General features: G+C 49.1%; 4 pseudogenes; all 4 read left to right on the plus strand.

Moving 5' to 3' along the window:
- Positions 1-9,030: 9,030 nt before the first annotated feature.
- Positions 9,031-9,149, plus strand: LOC143989177 (5S ribosomal RNA; annotated as a pseudogene).
- Positions 9,150-9,249: 100 nt separating this feature from the next.
- LOC143989557 (5S ribosomal RNA) lies at positions 9,250-9,368 on the plus strand (annotated as a pseudogene).
- Positions 9,369-9,690: 322 nt separating this feature from the next.
- On the plus strand, positions 9,691-9,809 carry LOC143989871 (5S ribosomal RNA; annotated as a pseudogene).
- A 101-nt stretch (positions 9,810-9,910) lies between these two features.
- LOC143989381 (5S ribosomal RNA) lies at positions 9,911-10,029 on the plus strand (annotated as a pseudogene).
- The last annotated feature ends 8,991 nt before the right edge of the window (positions 10,030-19,020 follow it).

Raw genomic sequence — 19,020 nt, forward strand, 5'->3', positions numbered from 1 at the left:
GCCTACGTAGGTAAACGTTAGATGTTCAGTCTTTTTCTGGGACAGGGGCGCTGCTCACCTCCCGAATGTAGTCTCAAGTACCAGTAAAATACCTCCAGGGCCTCCATGTAACACTAAATGCCTCTTCAGTGTTGTGAAGGGTGGCGGTCAATTCTTCCATCCGGAGAATATGATTGACTTTGGAATACCACAGCACCTTGGATGGGGGCTGAGGCTGCCTCCACAGTGTGGGAATGCAGGCCCGGGCGGCGTTCAGGAGTTGCATCGTGAGGGTTTTTTTGTATTTTCGAACAGGCTGTTTGGTCAAGTGTAGAAGGCACGCTGCTGGGTTGTCTGCAATATCTACATTTCTGAGAGTTTTTATCGTCCCGGTCACCTCCACCCAAAAGTTCCTCAAGGCCGGGCATGCCCAGAAAATGTGTCCCATGGTACCCGTATCTGAATTGCACCTCCAACAAATATCCGGAATCGATCTATTCATTTTATTCAGAAGGTATGGGACTCTATACCAGCGTGAGACTATCTTGTTTCCTGATTCTTGATATTGGTTTGCGATGGAAGCTTTATGTACTAATGTCAGGATCTTCCCTATCTGTTGTGGGGTAAATGTGATGCCAAAGTCCCTCTCCCATTTGTGGATAAATGGTGGGGTCGACTCCTCCTCCTGACTACTTAATAGGTTGTACAGGAGGGAGAGGGTGTGTCGCACAGGTTCCTTTTTGTGACAGATGGATTCATAGGGCGTCAGGTCTCTAGGAGTGTAGGGGGCCCTTTGTATGGCCAGAAGAAAGTGACGAAGTTGATAAGCACTAAACAAGTCAAGCGGAGGGTCAGAAAGCTCGGCGACAGTTTGCGTGGTCGGGAGCCCTCCCGAGGGCCACACCTCTCCCAGATGCTGTTTCCCCACCACTGTCAACTGTCGCAGTTTCTTGTTGGTAAATCCCGGTGGGAAGTTTGGATTACCTATAACCGGAGTCACTGGTGACGGCAGGGGAGCAATGTGTGTGCAGCGGAACAACCTCCGCACAACAGCCAACGTAGCTCCCACTACGGGGTGATCTCTGAAGTCTTTTGGTAGGGAGGACAGGAGCCACGGGGAGGTCAATAGGGGAATGGATCCATCCTCAATCTCTATCTCCACCCACTGCTTGTGTGGGCCATTATAATGCCAATCAACGACTCTCGCTAGCAGAGTCGCTCTGTTGTATCGTCTCAGATCTGGGAGACCCAGACCCCCCTTGTCCTTTGGTCTGGCAAGCAATTGCAAACGGGCTCTGGGCGGTTTGAGCGCCCAAATAAAGTCCCGGAGCAGCACCTGCAGTTGTCTGAAAAAAATTGGGGGTAACCGGATCGGTAATGTCTGAAACAAGTATAAGATCTGCGGGAGGGCCGTCATTTTGAATGCATTACAGCGCCCGAACCAGGTCAGTGATAAAGCATGCCAGTTTCCCAAATCAGATTTCAGTCTATTCAGGAGAGGGACAAAATTAAGCGGGTACAATTGTGCCAAATCCGCTGCGATGTCAACGCCCAGGAAACGTATAGATTTTTCAGCTCAGTAGAATGGAAAAGCGGAGCGTAGCCTCTTGACCTCACCATCCGGGACCGATATATTCAATACAGCCGACGGTGCAATTGATTTTATAGTTTGATAGGCTGCCGTATCGCCGGAGAGCCGTGAGTATATTGGGAAGCGAAATGTGTGGATTGGAGATGAAAAAAATTAGATCGTCAGCGTACGCCGCAATTTTGTGGTGTGCCGAGGGTTTGGATAGGCCAGTAATATTTGGGTCATTCCGAACGTGACACATAAGTGGTTCCAGTGTCAGAATAAAAATTAGGGGAGACAGAGGGCACCCCTGCCTCGTCCCATTAGTGATGGGGAAAGAGTCCGAGCACTCTGAAAGCACCCAATCTCGTCTGATCTTGGAGGCTAAGAAGAGTCAGGCCTGGTTAGTACCTGGATGGGAGACCACCTGGGAATACCAGTTATTGTAGGCTTCTTTTTATGTTGTTGGCGTTGATTCATTTTTTTTTTTTTCGCTTGTTTCCCAATCTTGGCATTTGTCAAGAGGGTTGAGAGTGCCCAAAGAGTTCGCTTAATGCAACAGAGAAATACAGAGCAAAAACCAGCTGAACAATACTTGATACAGGTATATTCGCAACTGTGAGTCTGCCTTCCATCAATCACAATGATTCGAGGCATGGATAAAGTACTGTACCAAGATCCAGGGTCACACAAACCCCAGGTCCCTCCGGCATAATCCATCCAGAGGGGGGTGTGGGGCCGTCATTCCCAATTTTCCACTTTTTCCAAAAGAGAGAGGGGGTGGAGGGGGTGAGAGATAGGGGAGGAAGGCAGAAAAGAGAAGGGTTGAAAGATCAGGAAAGGAGAAGAGGGGCGAGACACGATGGTAGCCACTGTCCAAGGGGCCAGTCAAGGAAAGCTCAGAGCACTAAGGCGATAGCAGGCGACATCCTTCCAGCGAGAATATAAAGGTATTCCAGATGTCTCAGGTTTGTTTAAAAAATTCTTGTTTACCTTGTGATGTGAGGATCAAGTCCTCCATTTTTTTTAATGTCCTCTATTTTCCTAAGCCAGTGAGTATTGAAAGGGGGGAACATTTTTTCCAATAGAGAGGGATGCAGGATTTCGCCGCATTTATCACATGCCGTAAAATTGATTTTTTTGTACTTCTTAATGGGAATCTGTGAATGGTGCAAGAGAAAGAATGCAGCCTCTTCCTGGATGGAGAAGTCTGTGAATTTTTGTGTTATGCATCGGATCTCTGTCCAGAAGTCCACCAAGCTGGGGCAGGACCAAAAAATGGGCAGCAACGTGCCCTCTTCTTCTCCACACCTCCAGCATATGTTCGAGGAAGAGGGGAAACATTTCTGCAGCTTTGATGGTGTCAAATACCACTTGGTGAGAAGTTTAAAATTCGTCTCCTGTATCTTCGTGCACAGCGACATTTTGAGAGCCAAAGTGATAATGCGTTGTCTCTGTGCTGGGGAAAATGAGCAATTAAGGTCCTTTTCCCAGTTGGACAGACAGGTTAAGTGTGGGTAATCTGTTTGAGAGAGAATGTGGGCCAAAGGGCCTTCGCTCCTGCATAGAGTCTCAAACTCCGTCTGAGGGCGGGCGAACGTTTGAGGATTGGGGATGGAATGGAGAAAATGATGTAGTTGCGCCGCTCTCCAAAAAGGCAGTTGGAAAAGCCCTGTCGGATCTGTTAGGGTTGAGAAAGAAGGCCATTTTCCATCAATGACGAATTTAGACGCATTGTCTAGGTTGGAATTTCTAAGTGGGTCCCCAGTTCAAAGGTTGGATGGCCACGTATAGGGAATAGTCAAAGACGTGAGTGTGTTTTGGGTAGCAATCAGGTGACTGACTTTCAACTAAGCCCCTATAGTGGGATGTGACATAAATTCTGTGGGTAAATACTTATAGCACCACATGGCGCTTCTTAGCGGAATTCAGGAGTGAGCTTAGAAAGTTTGTTTCGATTCCAGTCCAATACATGCCCCAGATGGGAGGCCAGGTAGTAGCGTCGCAAGTCAGGGAGATCCAACCCTCCCTGTTGTTTAGACAATGTCAGCTGTGACCGCTTAAGTCTGGGATTTTTGTGGGCCCAGTTAAATTGAGTGAGCAAGGATTGCGCTTGCTTAAAAAACGGGACTGGAATCTGGATCGGGAGAGCTTGGAAAAGATAAGTAAATTTAGGGAGTATGTTCATTTTAATGAGATTGCATCTCCTGAACCAGGAATGGAGGCCAGAATGCCACCCGTGAAGAAAACTGCGGATCTTAGTGACAAGGGGTGGGGGGAAGTTCAACATAAACGTACGCGCGATGTCCTGTGGAATGTAAGTACCTAAGTACTTAAGGGCTGTATGGCTCTATTTAAATCGAAAATTGGACTGCAAGTCTATTAAAGTTTGCGGGGGGACTGTAACCCCCATGGCCTTTGATTTCAAGAAGTATCCTGTATATCTGGAATTCCCGAAGGAGATTTGGCAAGGAAACTCTGGGATTCGTCAGCGAGAACAGCATGTCATCCGCATAGGCAGATATCTTGCACTCAATAGTACTCATTTGGAGTCCCGTTATGTCTGAGTTTTGTCGAATTGTGGAGAGAAAGGGTTCCAATGACAGTGCGAATAATAGGGGCGACAGGGGGCAACCTTGTCTGGTCCCATTCCCGATGTCAAGGGAGAACCCAGGGGAGCCTGCTAGAGATCAGAATGGAGAATCCCTTGGTCTTAGAGGAGGGGTTAGCAGAGTGGTAGACCTTAGGGAAGGATCTCGACCATAGAAAGGGGAGGCTAGTATTTTTAAAATGTGTTTCTTGTATAAAGGCCACATCAGTACAGGAAGTCTTCAGTTCTCACAGGAGAATCCACCATTTTTCAGGGGAGTTCAGTCCCTTAACATTTAGAGAAGTGACCTTGACTGAGTCTGCCATCGCTCCTCGGGGAGGGGGAGGGGGACGTCAGAGAAAAGCAAAGAAAGTTGAACCAAGGTAGGTTTTGGGTAGGTAATGCATGGCGGGAACTAAGGGGGAGAAAGGAAGGGCAAATGGAAGGAAAGGTAAAGGGAAAAAGAGGCCGGGCACCTCAACCCCAGGGGGAGAGGGAAATTAAGGGTTGTCCGCACTCCACAGTACAGGAAGGGTATACTAAAACAGCACAATTATGCTATAGCGCTTACCAGATGTACACTGGGTTTAAAGCGCTGTCCTACTTGGGTTGGTGGGTAGACAGGTCAGAGAGGGAGCCCCCGAACCCTAGTCCCCCCAGTCCCGGCAGTGGTAAATGTCACGTCTGATACCGGTATGCAAATAAAAGACAATCAGTAACATCATAGAACCAAAAAACAATAGTATAACCAAAACAGAGGTAGAGCATATAACTGTCAGCACTGAGGGGTCTCCTCAGCTCGCCCTAAACGTAGGCATGCACGAGGGAGCCCGTCACAACAGAAAAGGCATCACAGAATGGGATCCACCACCCCCTGTCCCATACCCCTAAAGTACATGCAGTCCCCGAACAAATGCATTTCTCCCTTTGGCAGATTGTCCTCTCCTTACCCCCTCTCCCCCGTCCACGCCCCGGGGGGAAAAGGGGCAGGGAAGGGGGGAAAGGGGGAGTGGAAGGGGAGAGGGGACAAACATGCGGAAATGTCAAGTTCTTTAGCGCACTCCCACCAGCAAACACCCGGACCCCATAAATTTCAACTCCTCCCCTCCATGGTCACCACATCAAGATGAAAGAGGAGCAGCCCTGGTCGGTGCATGGAAAATCTGGCAGGCAAGGGGCTGGGGCCACCATCCCTCCATCCAACGGGAGACTTCACCCAAGCAGCAGTCCTGGGGCCCGCCAATTAGTGTCTCTCCTGCATCGCCATCGGGGGCTGTGTAGAGCATCCAGAGGGAGGCTGGGACCGCCCAAACAGTAAGGGGTAAATCCTCCAGGGGGGTCCAGAGTCACCCTGGAGGGAAGCAGTGTCTCGTACCAATAGGCTCAATAAATAAGTCATCCAGGGTCCCCGAAAGCTGCAGAAGGCAATGTCGGCAAAGAGTAGGTGGGAGCCAGAGGGGGGGGACGAGGGGCGCAACCAGGGGGAGGGGACACATATGCGGGAATGTCAAGCCCTTCCAGTACAACGCACTAGGTATCACTCAGACCCCCCAAAGTGCAACTCCCCCATCTAAGGTCAAGACTCCAGAAGGGAAGATGAGCCGCCCTGGTCTGTACATGAAAGAACCTGCTGCCAAGGGGTTGGGGCCATCATCCCTTCCTCCAATGGGAGATTTCACCGGCATGACAGCCCCGTGTCCTGTCAAGTGGTGCCCCTCTGACAATGTCGTTGTGGTATATGTGGTGCATCCAGGGAGAGGCAGGGACCACCCAAACAGTGAGGGGTAAAGCCTCCAAGGGGGACCGGTGTCAGACAGAAGGATAGCGGTGTCTTGTACAAGTTGGTTAATTAGACAAGTCATCCAGTGTGTTCCTGTGAGCAGCGGAAGGAAAGGTCGGTAAGGATTATGAATGGGTGGGGGCCAGGGAGTGCATAAAACTGCCACCAGATGACCGGGGCAGAGAGGGCAAGGGGATGAAAGTCAGATCTGGTAGGTGGGGGCGGGGGTGAAGAGTGTCCCTCATATTAATCACGTTGGCCATATCTTGAAGCTGAGCGCTCTGCATACCCAGGACGTTCTTCTGTATAATCTAGCCTATCTGTATACATTAGCCTGTCTTTTGTACACATTAGTCGGTCCTCTGTATACACTAGTCTGTCTGTATACACTAGTGTATACAGATAGGCTAGATTATACAGAAGAACGTCCTGGGTATGCAGAGATGGAGGCTAGGGTATACAGAGAGAGAGGCTAGAGTATGCATACTTGCTAGTGTATACAGACGGACTAGTGTATACAGAAGACCGGCTAGTTTATATAGGGAGGCTAATGTGTGCAAAAGACAGGCTAGTGTATACAAATAGGCTAGATTATAGAGAAGAAGATCTTGGGTATGCAGAGAGAGAGGCTGGGTTACACAGAGAGGCTGGTGTATGCAGACTTGCTAGTGTATACAGACGGACTAGTGTATACAGAGAGGCTTGGGTATACAGAGAGCTAATGTATAAAGAGCAGCTAGTGTATACAAAAGACATCCAAGGGTATACAGAGAGACTCGTGTATGCAGAAGACCGGCTAGTTTATACAGAGAGGCTAAAGTGTACAAAACACAGGCTAGTGTATATAGATAGGCTAGATTATACAGAAGACCGTCCTGGGTATGCAGAGCGCTCAGCTTCAAGGTATGGCAACGTGAGTAATATAAGGGACACTCCTCACCCCCGCCCCCACCTACCAGATCTGACTTTCATCCCCTTGCCCTCTCTGCCCCGGTCATCTGGTGGCAGTTTTATGCACTCCCTGGCCCCCACCCATTCATAATCCTTACCGACCTTTCCTTCTGATGCTCACAGGAACACACTGGATGACTTGTCTAATTAACCAACTTGTACAAGACACCGCTATCCTCCTGTCTGACACAGGTCCCCCTTGGAGGCTTTACCCCTCACTGTTTGGGTGGTCCCTGCCTCTCCCTGGATGCTCCACATATACCACAACGACATTGTCAGAGGGGCACCACTTGACAGGACACGGGGCTGTCATGCCGGTGGCATCTCCCATTGGAGGAAGGGATGATGGCCCCAACCCCTTGGCAGCAGGTTCTTTCATGTACAGACCAGGGCGGCTCATCTTCCCTTCTGGAGTCTTGACCTTAGATGGGGGAGTTGCACTTTGGGGGGTCTGAGTGATACCTAGTGCGCTGTACTGGAAGGGCTTGACATTCCCGCATATGTGTCCCCTCCCCCTGGTTGCGCCCCTCGTCCCCCCCTCTGGCTCCCACCTACTCTTTGCCGACATTGCCTTCTGCAGCTTTCGGGGACCCTGGATGACTTATTTATTGAGCCTATTGGTACGAGACACTGCTTCCCTCCAGGGTGACTCTGGACCCCCCTGGAGGATTTACCCCTTACTGTTTGGGCGGTCCCAGCCTCCCTCTGGATGCTCTACACAGCCCCCGATGGCGATGCAGGAGAGACACTAATTGGTGGGCCCCAGGACTGCTGCTCGGGTGAAGTCTCCCGTTGGATGGAGGGAGGGTGGCCCCAGCCCCTTGCCTGATGGATTTTCCATGCACCGACCAGGGCTGCTCCTCTTTCATCTTGATGTGGTGACCATGGAGAGGAGGAGTTGAAATTTATGGGGTCCGGGTGTTTGCTGGTGGGAGTGCGCTAAAGGACTTGACATTTCCGCATGTTTGTCCCCTCTCCCCTGTTTCCCCCCTCCCTTCCCCCCTTCCCACCCTTCCCTTCCCTCCTTTACCTCCCCTTTCCCCCCTTCCACTCCCCCTTTCCCCCCTTCCCTGCCCCTTTTCCCCCCGGGGCGTGGACGGTGGAGAGGGGGTAAGGAGAGGACAATCTGCCAAAGGGAGAAATGCATTTGTTCGGGGACTGCATGTACTTTAGGGGTATGGGAGGGGGGGTGGTGGATCCCATTCTGTGATGCCTTTTCTGTTGTGACGGGCTCCCTCATGCATGCCTACGTTTTGTGCCTACGGGCACAACACCATGAAAGCGCCCAATCTTGTTTGGTCTCAGAGGCTAAGCAGGGTTGGGCCTGGTTTGTACCTGGATGGGAGACCGCCTGGGTTTTCCAAATGCCGCAGGCTTCTTTTTATGTTGTTGGCGTTGACTTGTTTTTTTTGTTTGTTTCCCAAGGTGACCATCTTGCCGTTTGTCAAGAGGGTTGAGCGTGCATTTGATCTCAGAGGCTAAGCAGGGTTGGGACCTGGTTAGTACCTGGATGGGAGACCGCCTGGGATTTCTCGATGCCATAGGCTTTAGTTTTAAGTTTAGTTTGTGGTGTGCCAACATAAGCAAGGGCCTTCCCTGTACATGCGCCGCATGGATTAAATTGAGGACTCGGGCCGTATTGTCTCTAGCTTCCGACTTTTATTTTTTTTGCTTGTTTCCCAAGGTGACCATCTTGGCATTTGTCAAGAGGGTTGAGAGTGTCCAAAGAGATTGCTTACAGCAGCATCACCCTGAAAGAGCCCTATCTCTTCTCTTCTCTGAGGCTAAGAAGGGTTGGGCCTAGTTAGTACCTGGATGGGAGATGGCGTTGGAATACCAGGTGCCGTATTCTTCTTTTTATGTTGTTGACATTGACCTGTTTTTTTTCACTTGTATCTCAAGGTGACTATCTTGGCATTTGTCAAGAGGGTTGAGAATGCCCAAAGAGATTGCCTATGGGCACATAACTCTGAAAGCGCCCGATCTCCTCTGATCTCAGAAGCTAAACAGGGTTGGGCCTGGATTGGAGACCACCTGGGAATACTAGGTGTTGTAGGCTTCCTTTTATGTTGTTGGCCTTGACCTGTTTTTTTTTTCACTTGTTTCCCAAGGTGACCATCTTGGTGTTTGTCAAGAGGGTTGAAAGTGCCTAAAGAGATTGCCTATGGGCACATCACCCTGAAAGCACCCGATCTCGTTTGATGTTGGAGGCTAAGAAGAGTCGGGCCTTGTTAGTACCTGGATGGGAGACCGCCTGGGAATACCAGGTGTCGTAGACTTCTTTTTATGTTGTTGGCGTTGACCTGTTTTTTTTTCGCTTGTTTCCCAAAGTGACCATCTTGGTGTTTGTCAAGAGGGTTGAGAGTGCCTGAAGAGATTGCCTATGGCCACATCACTCTGAAAGCACCCAATCTTGTCTGATCTTGGAGGCTAAGAAGAGTCGGGCCTGGTTAGTACCTGGATGGGAGACCACCAGGGAATACCAGTTATTGTAGGCTTCTTTTTATGTTGTTGGCGTTGATTCATTTTATTATTTTTTGCTTGTTTCCCAAGGTGACCATCTTGGCATTTGTCAAGAGGGTTGAGAGTGCCCAAAGAGATCGCTTACAGCAACATCACCCTGAAAGAGCCCTATCTCTTCTCTTCTCTGAGGCTAAGAAGGGTTGGGCCTAGTTAGTACCCGGATGGGAGATGGGGTTGGAATACCAGGTGCCGTATTCTTCTTTTTATGTTGTTGACATTGACCTGTTTTTTTTCGCTTGTATCTCAAGGTGACTATCTTGGCATTTGTCAAGAGGGTTGAGAATGCCCAAAGAGATTGCCTATGGGCACATAACCCTGAAAGCACCCGATCTCCTCTGATCTCAGAAGCTAAACAGGGTTGGGCCTTGCTAGTACCTGGATTGGAGACCACCTGGGAATACTAGGTGCTGTAGGCTTCTTTTTATGTTGTTGGCCATGACCTGTTTTTTTTTTCACTTGTTTCCCAAGGTGACCATCTTGGCGTTTGTCAAGAGGGTTGAGAGTGCCCGAAGAGATCACCTACGGCCCCATCACCCTGAAAGCGCCCAATCTCGTCTGATCTTGGATGCTAAACAGTGTCAGGCCTGGTTAGTACCTGGATGGGAGACCGCCTGGGAATACCAGGTGCCATAGGCTTCTTTTTTTTTATTTTTTATTTAGTAGTATGCGACATACAATGCAAAGGCAACTTCACAGAATGTGTGATACAAATAGTTACAAACAAACGATCATATTGCATGGATATCAGAGCCAATGGTAAGAAGTCAGAGGAGAATAGCACGTGTACAGCTTTGCGGTCATATCAAGATGAGATTAAAGCTCCATCTCGTTGGGATCCTCTACCACTTAAAATATTATTGATACTAGCCCTGCTACCCTCGAAGAGTTTAGATATCCATAGATAGGGGAAGAGTATTGTGTAGTAGCCAAATGGGGTCGGAACATACCATTTTCTTTTCCCTTTTTTGAGTTAAGAAGGGAAATAGTAGAACTGAAAGGAGGGAGAAGGAGAAAGAGAAGATTGGGGAAGGAAATGGCAGAAAAGGAAAAGAAGGGGTAAGGGGGTGTCGTGGGTAGAGTGGATAGGATGGGGTCCCCTCCCAGGGAGCAAGAGACGCCCTCGGCTCACTAGATAATCAGCTGTCCAACGTTTGGAACAGCGATCTCCAACGATCACCATGAGCTTACTATGTCTCGCGGAGGTATTCTTCCGAAAAGCGAAACTGGGTCCAGTAGAACCATCTGTTCCCATGCTCCTCCGTTTTATCCCTCATTGTGGCAGTCAGGTCTTCCATTCGTTCAATATAATTTACCCTTGCGAACCACTGGGTCACCATTGGAGCAGATTGCTCTTTCCACTGACTTGGGATGCAGGCCCTAGCTGCATTGAGGAGATGTTTAAGTAAGGACTTATGATAACGCTTTCTCGACATAGGAGTTAGATTGAGAAGAACTGCTGCGGGATCATTGGCTAAGGAAATGTCTGTGAACTTGTGGATGAGTCTCAGGACAGGCTGCCAGAATGTTTGTAATTTAGGGCATTCCCAGAAAATGTGGAGAATGGTGCCAGCCTGTTGCCCACAGCGACAGCAGCGGTCAGATTGACCGGGGAATATTTTGGCCAACACCACCGGTGTACGATACCAGCGTGTGATCAGCTTATATGAGATCTCCTGATATTTACTGCAGAGTGACGACTTATGGGCGAAAAAGAGTATTCTGTCCTTCTGTGGTTTGGAGAATGTAGTTTGTAAGTCCCTTTTCCATTTAGCTAGGAAGGGTGGATCCGTGGAGGATTGTGCGTCTGTCAGGATTTGGTAGGACCTAGAGAGGGAACCACGAATTGGGCCATCATCCAGGCAAAGTTCCTCGAAGGGGTGGAATTGTCTAGAGAAGAATGAATGGTTAGGTAGTGATCCGAGGAAATGGATTAGCTGCCTAGCTCTCCAGCTATCCAATGCAACAGGTACTTGCTCTAGCAGTATGGTCCCCATGGGAATCAAGCCCGTGGGTCCAAGAAATAGGGCTGCTCTCAGAAGCCCTTTCGGGGCTTGCCTGGTAAAGGCCTGGTCAGACAGGCCCGGAGGGAATCTAGGATGTCCAATAATTGGGGTCATAGGAGAAGGGAAGTTAGTCAGGTGGGAAAGGTGAAAAAAACTATTGGACTTGACTTGACATTTCCGCATTTTTGTCCCCTCTCCCCTGTTTCCCCCCTCCCTCCCCCCCTTCCCACCCTTCCCTTCCCTCCTTTCCCTCCCCCTTTCCCCCCTTCCACTCCCCCTTTCCTGCCCCTTTTCCCCCCGGGGCGTGGACGGGAGAGAGGGGGTAAGGAGAGGACAATCTGCCAAAGGGAGAAATGCATTTGTTCGGGGACTGCATGTACTTTAGGGGTATGGGACGGGGGGTGGTGGATCCCATTCTGTGATGCCTTTTCTGTTGTGACGGGCTCCCTCGTGCATGCCTACGTTTAGGGCGAGCCGAGGAGACCCCTCAGTGCTGACAGTTATATGCTCTACCTCTGTTTTGGTTATACTATTGTTTTTTGGTTCTATGATGTTACTGATTGTCTTTTATTTGCATACCGGTATCAGACGTGACATTTACCACTGCCGGGACTGGGGGGACTAGGATTCGGGGGCTCCCTCTCCGACCTGTCTACCCACCAACCCAAGTAGGACAGCGCTTTAAACCCAGTGTACATCTGGTAAGCGCTATAGCATAATTGTGCTGTTTTAGTATACCCCTCCTGTACTGTTGAGTGCGGACAACCCTTAATTTCCCTCTCCCCCTGGGGTTGAGGTGCCCGGCCTCTTTTTCCCTTTACCTTTCCTTCCATTTGCCCTTCCTTTCTCCCCCTTAGTTCCTGCCATGCATTACCTACCCAAAACCTACCTTGGTTCAACTTTCTTTGCTTTTCTCTGACGTCCCCCTCCCCCTCCCCGAGGAGCGATGGCAGACTCAGTCAAGGTCACCTCTCTAAACGTTAAGGGACTGAACTCCCCTGAAAAACGGTGGATCCTCCTGTGAGAACTGAAGACTTCCTGTACTGATGTGGCCTTTATACAAGAAACACATTTTAAAAATACTAGCCTCCCCTTTCTATTGTCGAGATCCTTCCCTAAGGTCTACCATTCTACTAACCCCTCCTCTAAGACCAAGGGAGTCTCCATTCTGATCTCTAGCAGGCTCCCCTGGGTTCTCCAGGATTCTCTGGTGGACCCTGGGGGCCGATATCTTTTTCTTAGGGGCCACATTGGAGAGCGCCTTTTTACATTTGCCACTGTGTACGCTCCCAATGATCACCAAGACACGTTCCTCAGAACTACCCTGCACAGATTATGTGACGTTCAGGAGGGCCAGTTGATATTAGATGGGGACTTTAATGTCCCCTTTCGCCATCGGTTGACACTTCTGCCTCTTGCTCCTCGCTCCTCGCTCCTCATTTCCTCTAGAAATCGGATTACTAAGTGTTTACTGAATGACCAATTAGTTGATGTCTGGCGTCTGCAACACTCTGGGGAAAGGGACTACTCTTTTTGCTCTTCCCCTCACAAATCATACTTGAGGATAGACTTCTTCTTGATTCCACATGACCAACTGCACTTGGTGAGCTCTTCCTCCATCGGCCATATTACTTGGTCCGACCACGCTCCTGTAGCCCTTACCTACACCCTCTCTAGGAACCCCTCACCTAGGTCTCTATTCTGGCACCTTAACCACCTCAATACAGTGCAGTTACACCCCCTTCCTGACCAGACCAATTTTCAGCGCTCTCACAGTTTGAATGACAATTACTCAGTCATCCAACACTGTATCCATATGAAACTTGCGTCCTTTTTTCCACACAATTAGAGCTTTCTTTTAGTGGTATTTAATCACTAGTGGGTTTTTTTTTTGTGCTATAAATAAAATAAATTGTAAATTTTGTGAAAAAAATGCATTTTTCTTGGTTTCTGTCATACATTTTTGCTAATTAGTAATTTTTCTTCATAAATTTTGGCAAAAATTTATACTGCTACATATCTTTGGTAAAAATAACCCACATTAGTATATATTATTTGGTCTTTGTGAAAGTTATAGAGTCTACAAACTATGGTGCCAATCACTGAAAATTGATCACTTCTGATGAGGCCTTCAGTACATCAGGTGTATCTCATTTCTTGAGACACTAACAAGTCAGGAAAGTACAAATACCCCCCAAATGACCCCTTTTTACAAAGTAGACATCCCAAGGTATTAAGTAAGTAGCATGGTGAGTTTTTTTAAGTTGTCATTTTTTCCCACAATTCTTTGCAAAATGAAGATTTTTTATTTTTTTTTTATTTTTTTTTACTAAATTGTCATATTATCAGGTTATTTCTCACACACAGCATATGCATACAACAAATTACACCCCAAAATACATTCTGCTACTCTTCCCGAGTACGGCGATACCACATGTGTGAGACTTTTACACAGCCTGGCCACATACAGAGCACCAACATTGATGTAGTACCTTCAGACGTTCTACGAGCAAAAATGACGCATCTCATTTCTCAACCACCTATTACACTTTTGAAGTCCCTAGAGTACCAGAACAATGGAATTTCCCATAAAATGACCCCATTTTGGAAAGCAAACACCCCAACGTATAATCTGCGAGGCATAATGAGTCTTTTGAATGGTTAATTTTTTTCCAGAAGTTTTTGAAATATGTGGAAAAAAATTAAAACACATTTTTTTTTTTACACAAAATTGTCAATTTATAAGATATTTCTAACACATAGCATGTATATAGCAAAAATTACACCCCAAAATACATTCTGCTACTCTTCCCGAGTACGGTGATACCACGTGTGTGAGACTTTTACACAGCCTGGCCACATACAGAGCACTAACATTGATGTAGTACCTTCAGACGTTCTCCGAGCAAAATTTACGCATCTCGTTTCTCAACCACCTATTACACTTTTGAAGGCCCTGGAGTACCAGGTCAATGGAATTTCCCATAAAATGACCCCATTTTGGAAAGCAAACACCCCAACGTATAATCTGTGAGGCATAATGAGTCTTTTGAACGGTTCATTTTTTTCCAGTTTTTGGAATATGTGGAAAAAAATTAAAACACATTTTTTTTTACACAAAATTGTCAATTTATAAGATATTTCTAACACATAGCATGTATATAGCAAAAATTACACCCCAAAATACATTCTGCTACTCCTCCCGAGTATGGCGATACCACATGTGTAGGACTTTTACACAGCCTGGCCACATAGAGAGGCCGAACATTGAAGTAGTATGTTCAGGCGTTCTAGGAGCATAAATGACACATCTCATTTCATTCCTACCCATCACACTTTTGAAGGTCCTGGACCACCAGGACAGTGAAATTACCCACAAAATGACCCCATTTTGGAAAGCAAACACCCCAACGTATATTCTATGAGACATGGGCTGCAAATAGGTACTCGGGTACTCTGATGGCCTGGTGACAGGTACTCGGGTACTCTGATGGCCTGGTGACAGGTACTCGGGTACTCTGATGGCCTGGTGACAGGTACTCGGGTACTCTGATGGCCTGGTGACAGGTACTCAGGTACTCTGATGGCCTGGTAACAGGTACTCGGGTACTCTGATGGCCTGGAGACAGGTACTCGAGTACTCTGATGGCCTGGTGACAGGTACTCGGGTACTCTGATGGCCTGGTGATAGGTACTCGGGTACTCTGATGGCCTGGTGATAGGTACTCGGGTACTCTGATGGCCTGGTGACAGGTACTCGGGTACTCTGATGGCCTGGTGACAAGTACTCAGGTACTCTGATGGCCTGGTGACAAGTACTCAGGTACTCTGATGGTCTGGTGACAGGTACTCTGATGGTTTGGTGACTGGTATTTGGGTACTCTGAAGGGCGGTGACAGGTACTCATATGGACTGTGACAGGTACTCGGGTACTCAGATGAACTGTGACAGGTACTCGGGTACTCAGATGGACTGTGACAGGTACTCGGGTACACAGATGGACTGTGACAGGTACTCGGGTACACAGATGGACTGTGACAGGTACTTGGGTACCCTGATGGACTGTGACAGGTACTTGGTACTCTAATGGACTGTGACAGGTACTCGGTACTCTAATGGACTGTGACAGGTACTCGGTACTCTAATGGACTGTGACAGGTACTCGGGTACTCTGATGGCCTGGTGACAAGTACTCGGGTACTCTGATGGCCTGGTGACAAGTACTCAGGTACTCTGATGGCCTGGTGACAAGTACTCAGGTACTCTGATGGCCTGGTGACAGGTACTCTGATGGTTTGGTGACTGGTATTTGGGTACTCTGAAGGGCAGTGACAGGTACTCATATGGACTGTGACAGGTACTCAGGTACTCAGATGGACTGTGACAGGTACTTGGGTACTCAGATGGGCTCTGACAGGTACTCGGGTACCCTGATGGGCCGTGACAGGTACTCTGGTACCCTGATGTGCCGTGACAGGTACTCGGGTACCCTGATGTGCCGTGACAGGTACTCGGGTCCCCTGATGTGCCGTGACAGGTACTCGGGTACCCTGATGTGCCGTGACAAGTACTCGGGTACTCTGATCTGCCGTGACAGGTACTCGTGTACTCAGATGGGCCGGGACAGGTACTCGGGTACTCAGATGGGCCGGAACCGGTACTCGGGTACTCAGATGGGCCGGGACTGGTACTCGGGTACTCAGATGGGCCGGGACAGGTACTCGGGTACTCAGATGGGCCGGGACAGGTACTCGGGTACTCAGATGGGCCGGGACAGGTACTCGGGTACTCAGATGGGCCGGGACGGGTACTCGGGTACTCTGATGGGCTGGGACAGGTACTCGGGTACTCAGATGGGCTGGGACATGTACTCGGGTACTCAGATGGGCTGGGACAGGTACTCGGGTACTCAGATGGGCTGGGACAGGTACTCGGGTACTCAGATGGGCTGGGACAGGTACTCAAATACTCTGATGGACTGTGACAGGTACTCTGATGGTACTCATATGACGTCCTCCCGCCACAATAGGTGCGCCGCCTGGCCGTCATTTGACGGCCGGCGGTCGGCAACCAGTTAATGAGAGCCTCCTCCAGATACCGGAAGTTTTAGCAGATGTGACCAGGGAATTGGACCTTTATTTCCAAGAAAACTAAACGCAGGACTGTGACCCGGGGATAATTTGGGAGGCTCACAAGTCAGTACTCCGCAGGGTACTTATCAGGCACGGGGCGCGCATCAAACAAACACGGAAGAAACAGCTTGCTAATCTGTTTCGTGAACTTGCCTCTGTGGAAGCAAAACATAAACATACCCCCTCACGGACCTTAGAGATTGAATTGGGGACACTCCGTACCCATATTGCTGACCTACTCCATTATAAAGCGAAAGCGGCACTCCAGTTTTGTCGTTAACTGACGTAGGAGTCAGGGGACAAATGCGGAAAAATCTTAGCCAGGTCGGTAAAGGAGTTGAAATCTGGCTCTTACATACCACAGTTGATAGATGAGAATGGCCAGAGGGCCTCTACCCCAACCCAAATAGCCGAAGTCTTTGAAAAATGTTACTCTGATCTCTACAACCTGCCCGATTCAGGGTCTGGACAGGACAATATAGACAGATATGTAACCGGTTCTGGTCTACCAACCTTCTCATCGGAATCACGGGAGTACTTGGAGGACCCGATCACACTGGAAGAAGTCCAGACGGCCGTGGGACCTCCGAAGGTGGGTAAGGCTCCGGGCCCTGACGGATATACCGCACAATACTTTAAGACCTTCCTCCCTATTCTCGGCCCGCGCTTGGTGAATTTATTTAATACTCTGAGCTCGAATGGGGATTTTCCTGAGGATACCCTTAGAGCCCACATCTCGTTGATACCTAAGGAGGGCAAAGACCCGGGCCTATGTGGGAGCTACAGACCCATTTCCCTCCTAAATTCGGTCCTAAAACTATTCTCTAAAATCCTCGCCACGTGATTGGCACATCACTTGCAGTCCCTTATACATATTGACCAGTTAGGTTTTATTCCCACCAGGGAAGATAGGGACAACACCATTAAGGTGCCTACCCTGATCCATAAAGCAAAGTCATCTGGGACCCCTTGTCTTTTCATGAGTACTGATGCCGAGAAGGCTTTTGATCGGGTCAAATGGACATTAATGTTCTCGGTCCTTCGCCATATAGGTCTGAGTGAACGGATGCTGGCATGGATAAGTAAGATATACTCACGCCCTTCAGCTCAAGTCAAAGCGAATGGGGTTCTCTCATCTCCCCATGACATCGGGAATGGGACCAGACAGGGTGGCCCCCTGTCGCCCCTATTATTCGCACTGTCATTGGAACCCTTTCTCTCCACAATTCGACAAAACTCAGACGTAACGGGACTCCAAATGGGTATTATTGAGTGCAAGATATCTGCTTACTTCTTGAAATCAAAGGCCATGGGGTTTGCAGTCCCCCCGCAAACGTTAATAGACTTGCAGTCCAATTTTCGATTTAAATGGACCCATACAGCCCTTAAGTACTTAGGTACTTACATTCCACCGAACATCGCGCGTACGTTTATGTTGAACTTCCCCCCACCCCTTGTCACTAAGATCCGCAGTTTGCTTCACGGGTGGCATTCTGGCCTCCATTCCTGGTTCAGGAGATACAATCTCATTAAAATGAACATACTCCCTAAATTTACTTATCTTTTCCAAGCTCTCCCGATCCAGATTCCAGTCCTGTTTTTTAAGCAAGCTCAATCCTTGCTCACTCAATTTAACTGGGCCCACAAAAATCCCAGACTTAAGCGGTCACAGCTGACATTGTCTAAACAACAGGGAGGGTTGGTTCTCTCTGACTTGCGACGCAACTACCTGGCCTCCCATCTGGGGCGTGTATTGGACTGGAATCGAAACAAACTTTCTAAGCTCACTCCCGAATTCCGCTAAGGCCGCGTACACACGGGCGGACTGTTCGCCCAACCTTGTCCGCTGAACAGTGTTTGGGCGGACAGTCCGCCCGTGTGTGGGCTTTCAGCGGACAGTTTCAGCGGTGTCACATGGTATATGTCACATGGGTTGGTCACATGGTGACCCCGCCCCCTTACGATGTCATAGTCCCCATGTGACATCAACCCATGTGACCAACCCATGTGACATATACCATGTGACACCGCCCCATTGTCACTATATAAGTGGCAGCGGAGCGTGTCCCTGGCATTCCGGCCGGAGAGCTCGTCGAGTCAACATCTCCAGGAGAAGAAGAAGAAGAACAAGAAGAAGAACAAGAACGGAAGGCGGCGGCGGCGGCGACGACAGCGGCGACAGAAGACCGGGCCACCGCCTGTAAAAGAGCTACAAGAAGGCGCGGTGGCCCGGCAGAAGAACCGAAGGCGGCGACAGAAGAACGGAAGGCAGCGGCGACAGAAGACCGGGCCACCGCCTGCAAAAGAGCTACAAGAAGGCGCGGTGGCCCGGCAGAAGAACCGAAGAGGGGGACAAGACCCCCGAAGTCGGGAGAAGAGGCCGGCGGCGGGGAGGAAGAAAGCCGGACTCCTCCGCTAGTAAAAGAGCTACACACAGATAGCGGAGGAGTCCGGCGAGAAGACCCCCGAAGACGGAAGACCCCCGGAGCTGT

Source organism: Lithobates pipiens, unplaced genomic scaffold, assembly GCF_037356315.1.
Source record: "Lithobates pipiens isolate NorthernLeopardFrog02 unplaced genomic scaffold, aLitPip1_a1.2 Scaffold_1, whole genome shotgun sequence".
NCBI lineage: Eukaryota > Metazoa > Chordata > Amphibia > Anura > Ranidae > Lithobates > Lithobates pipiens.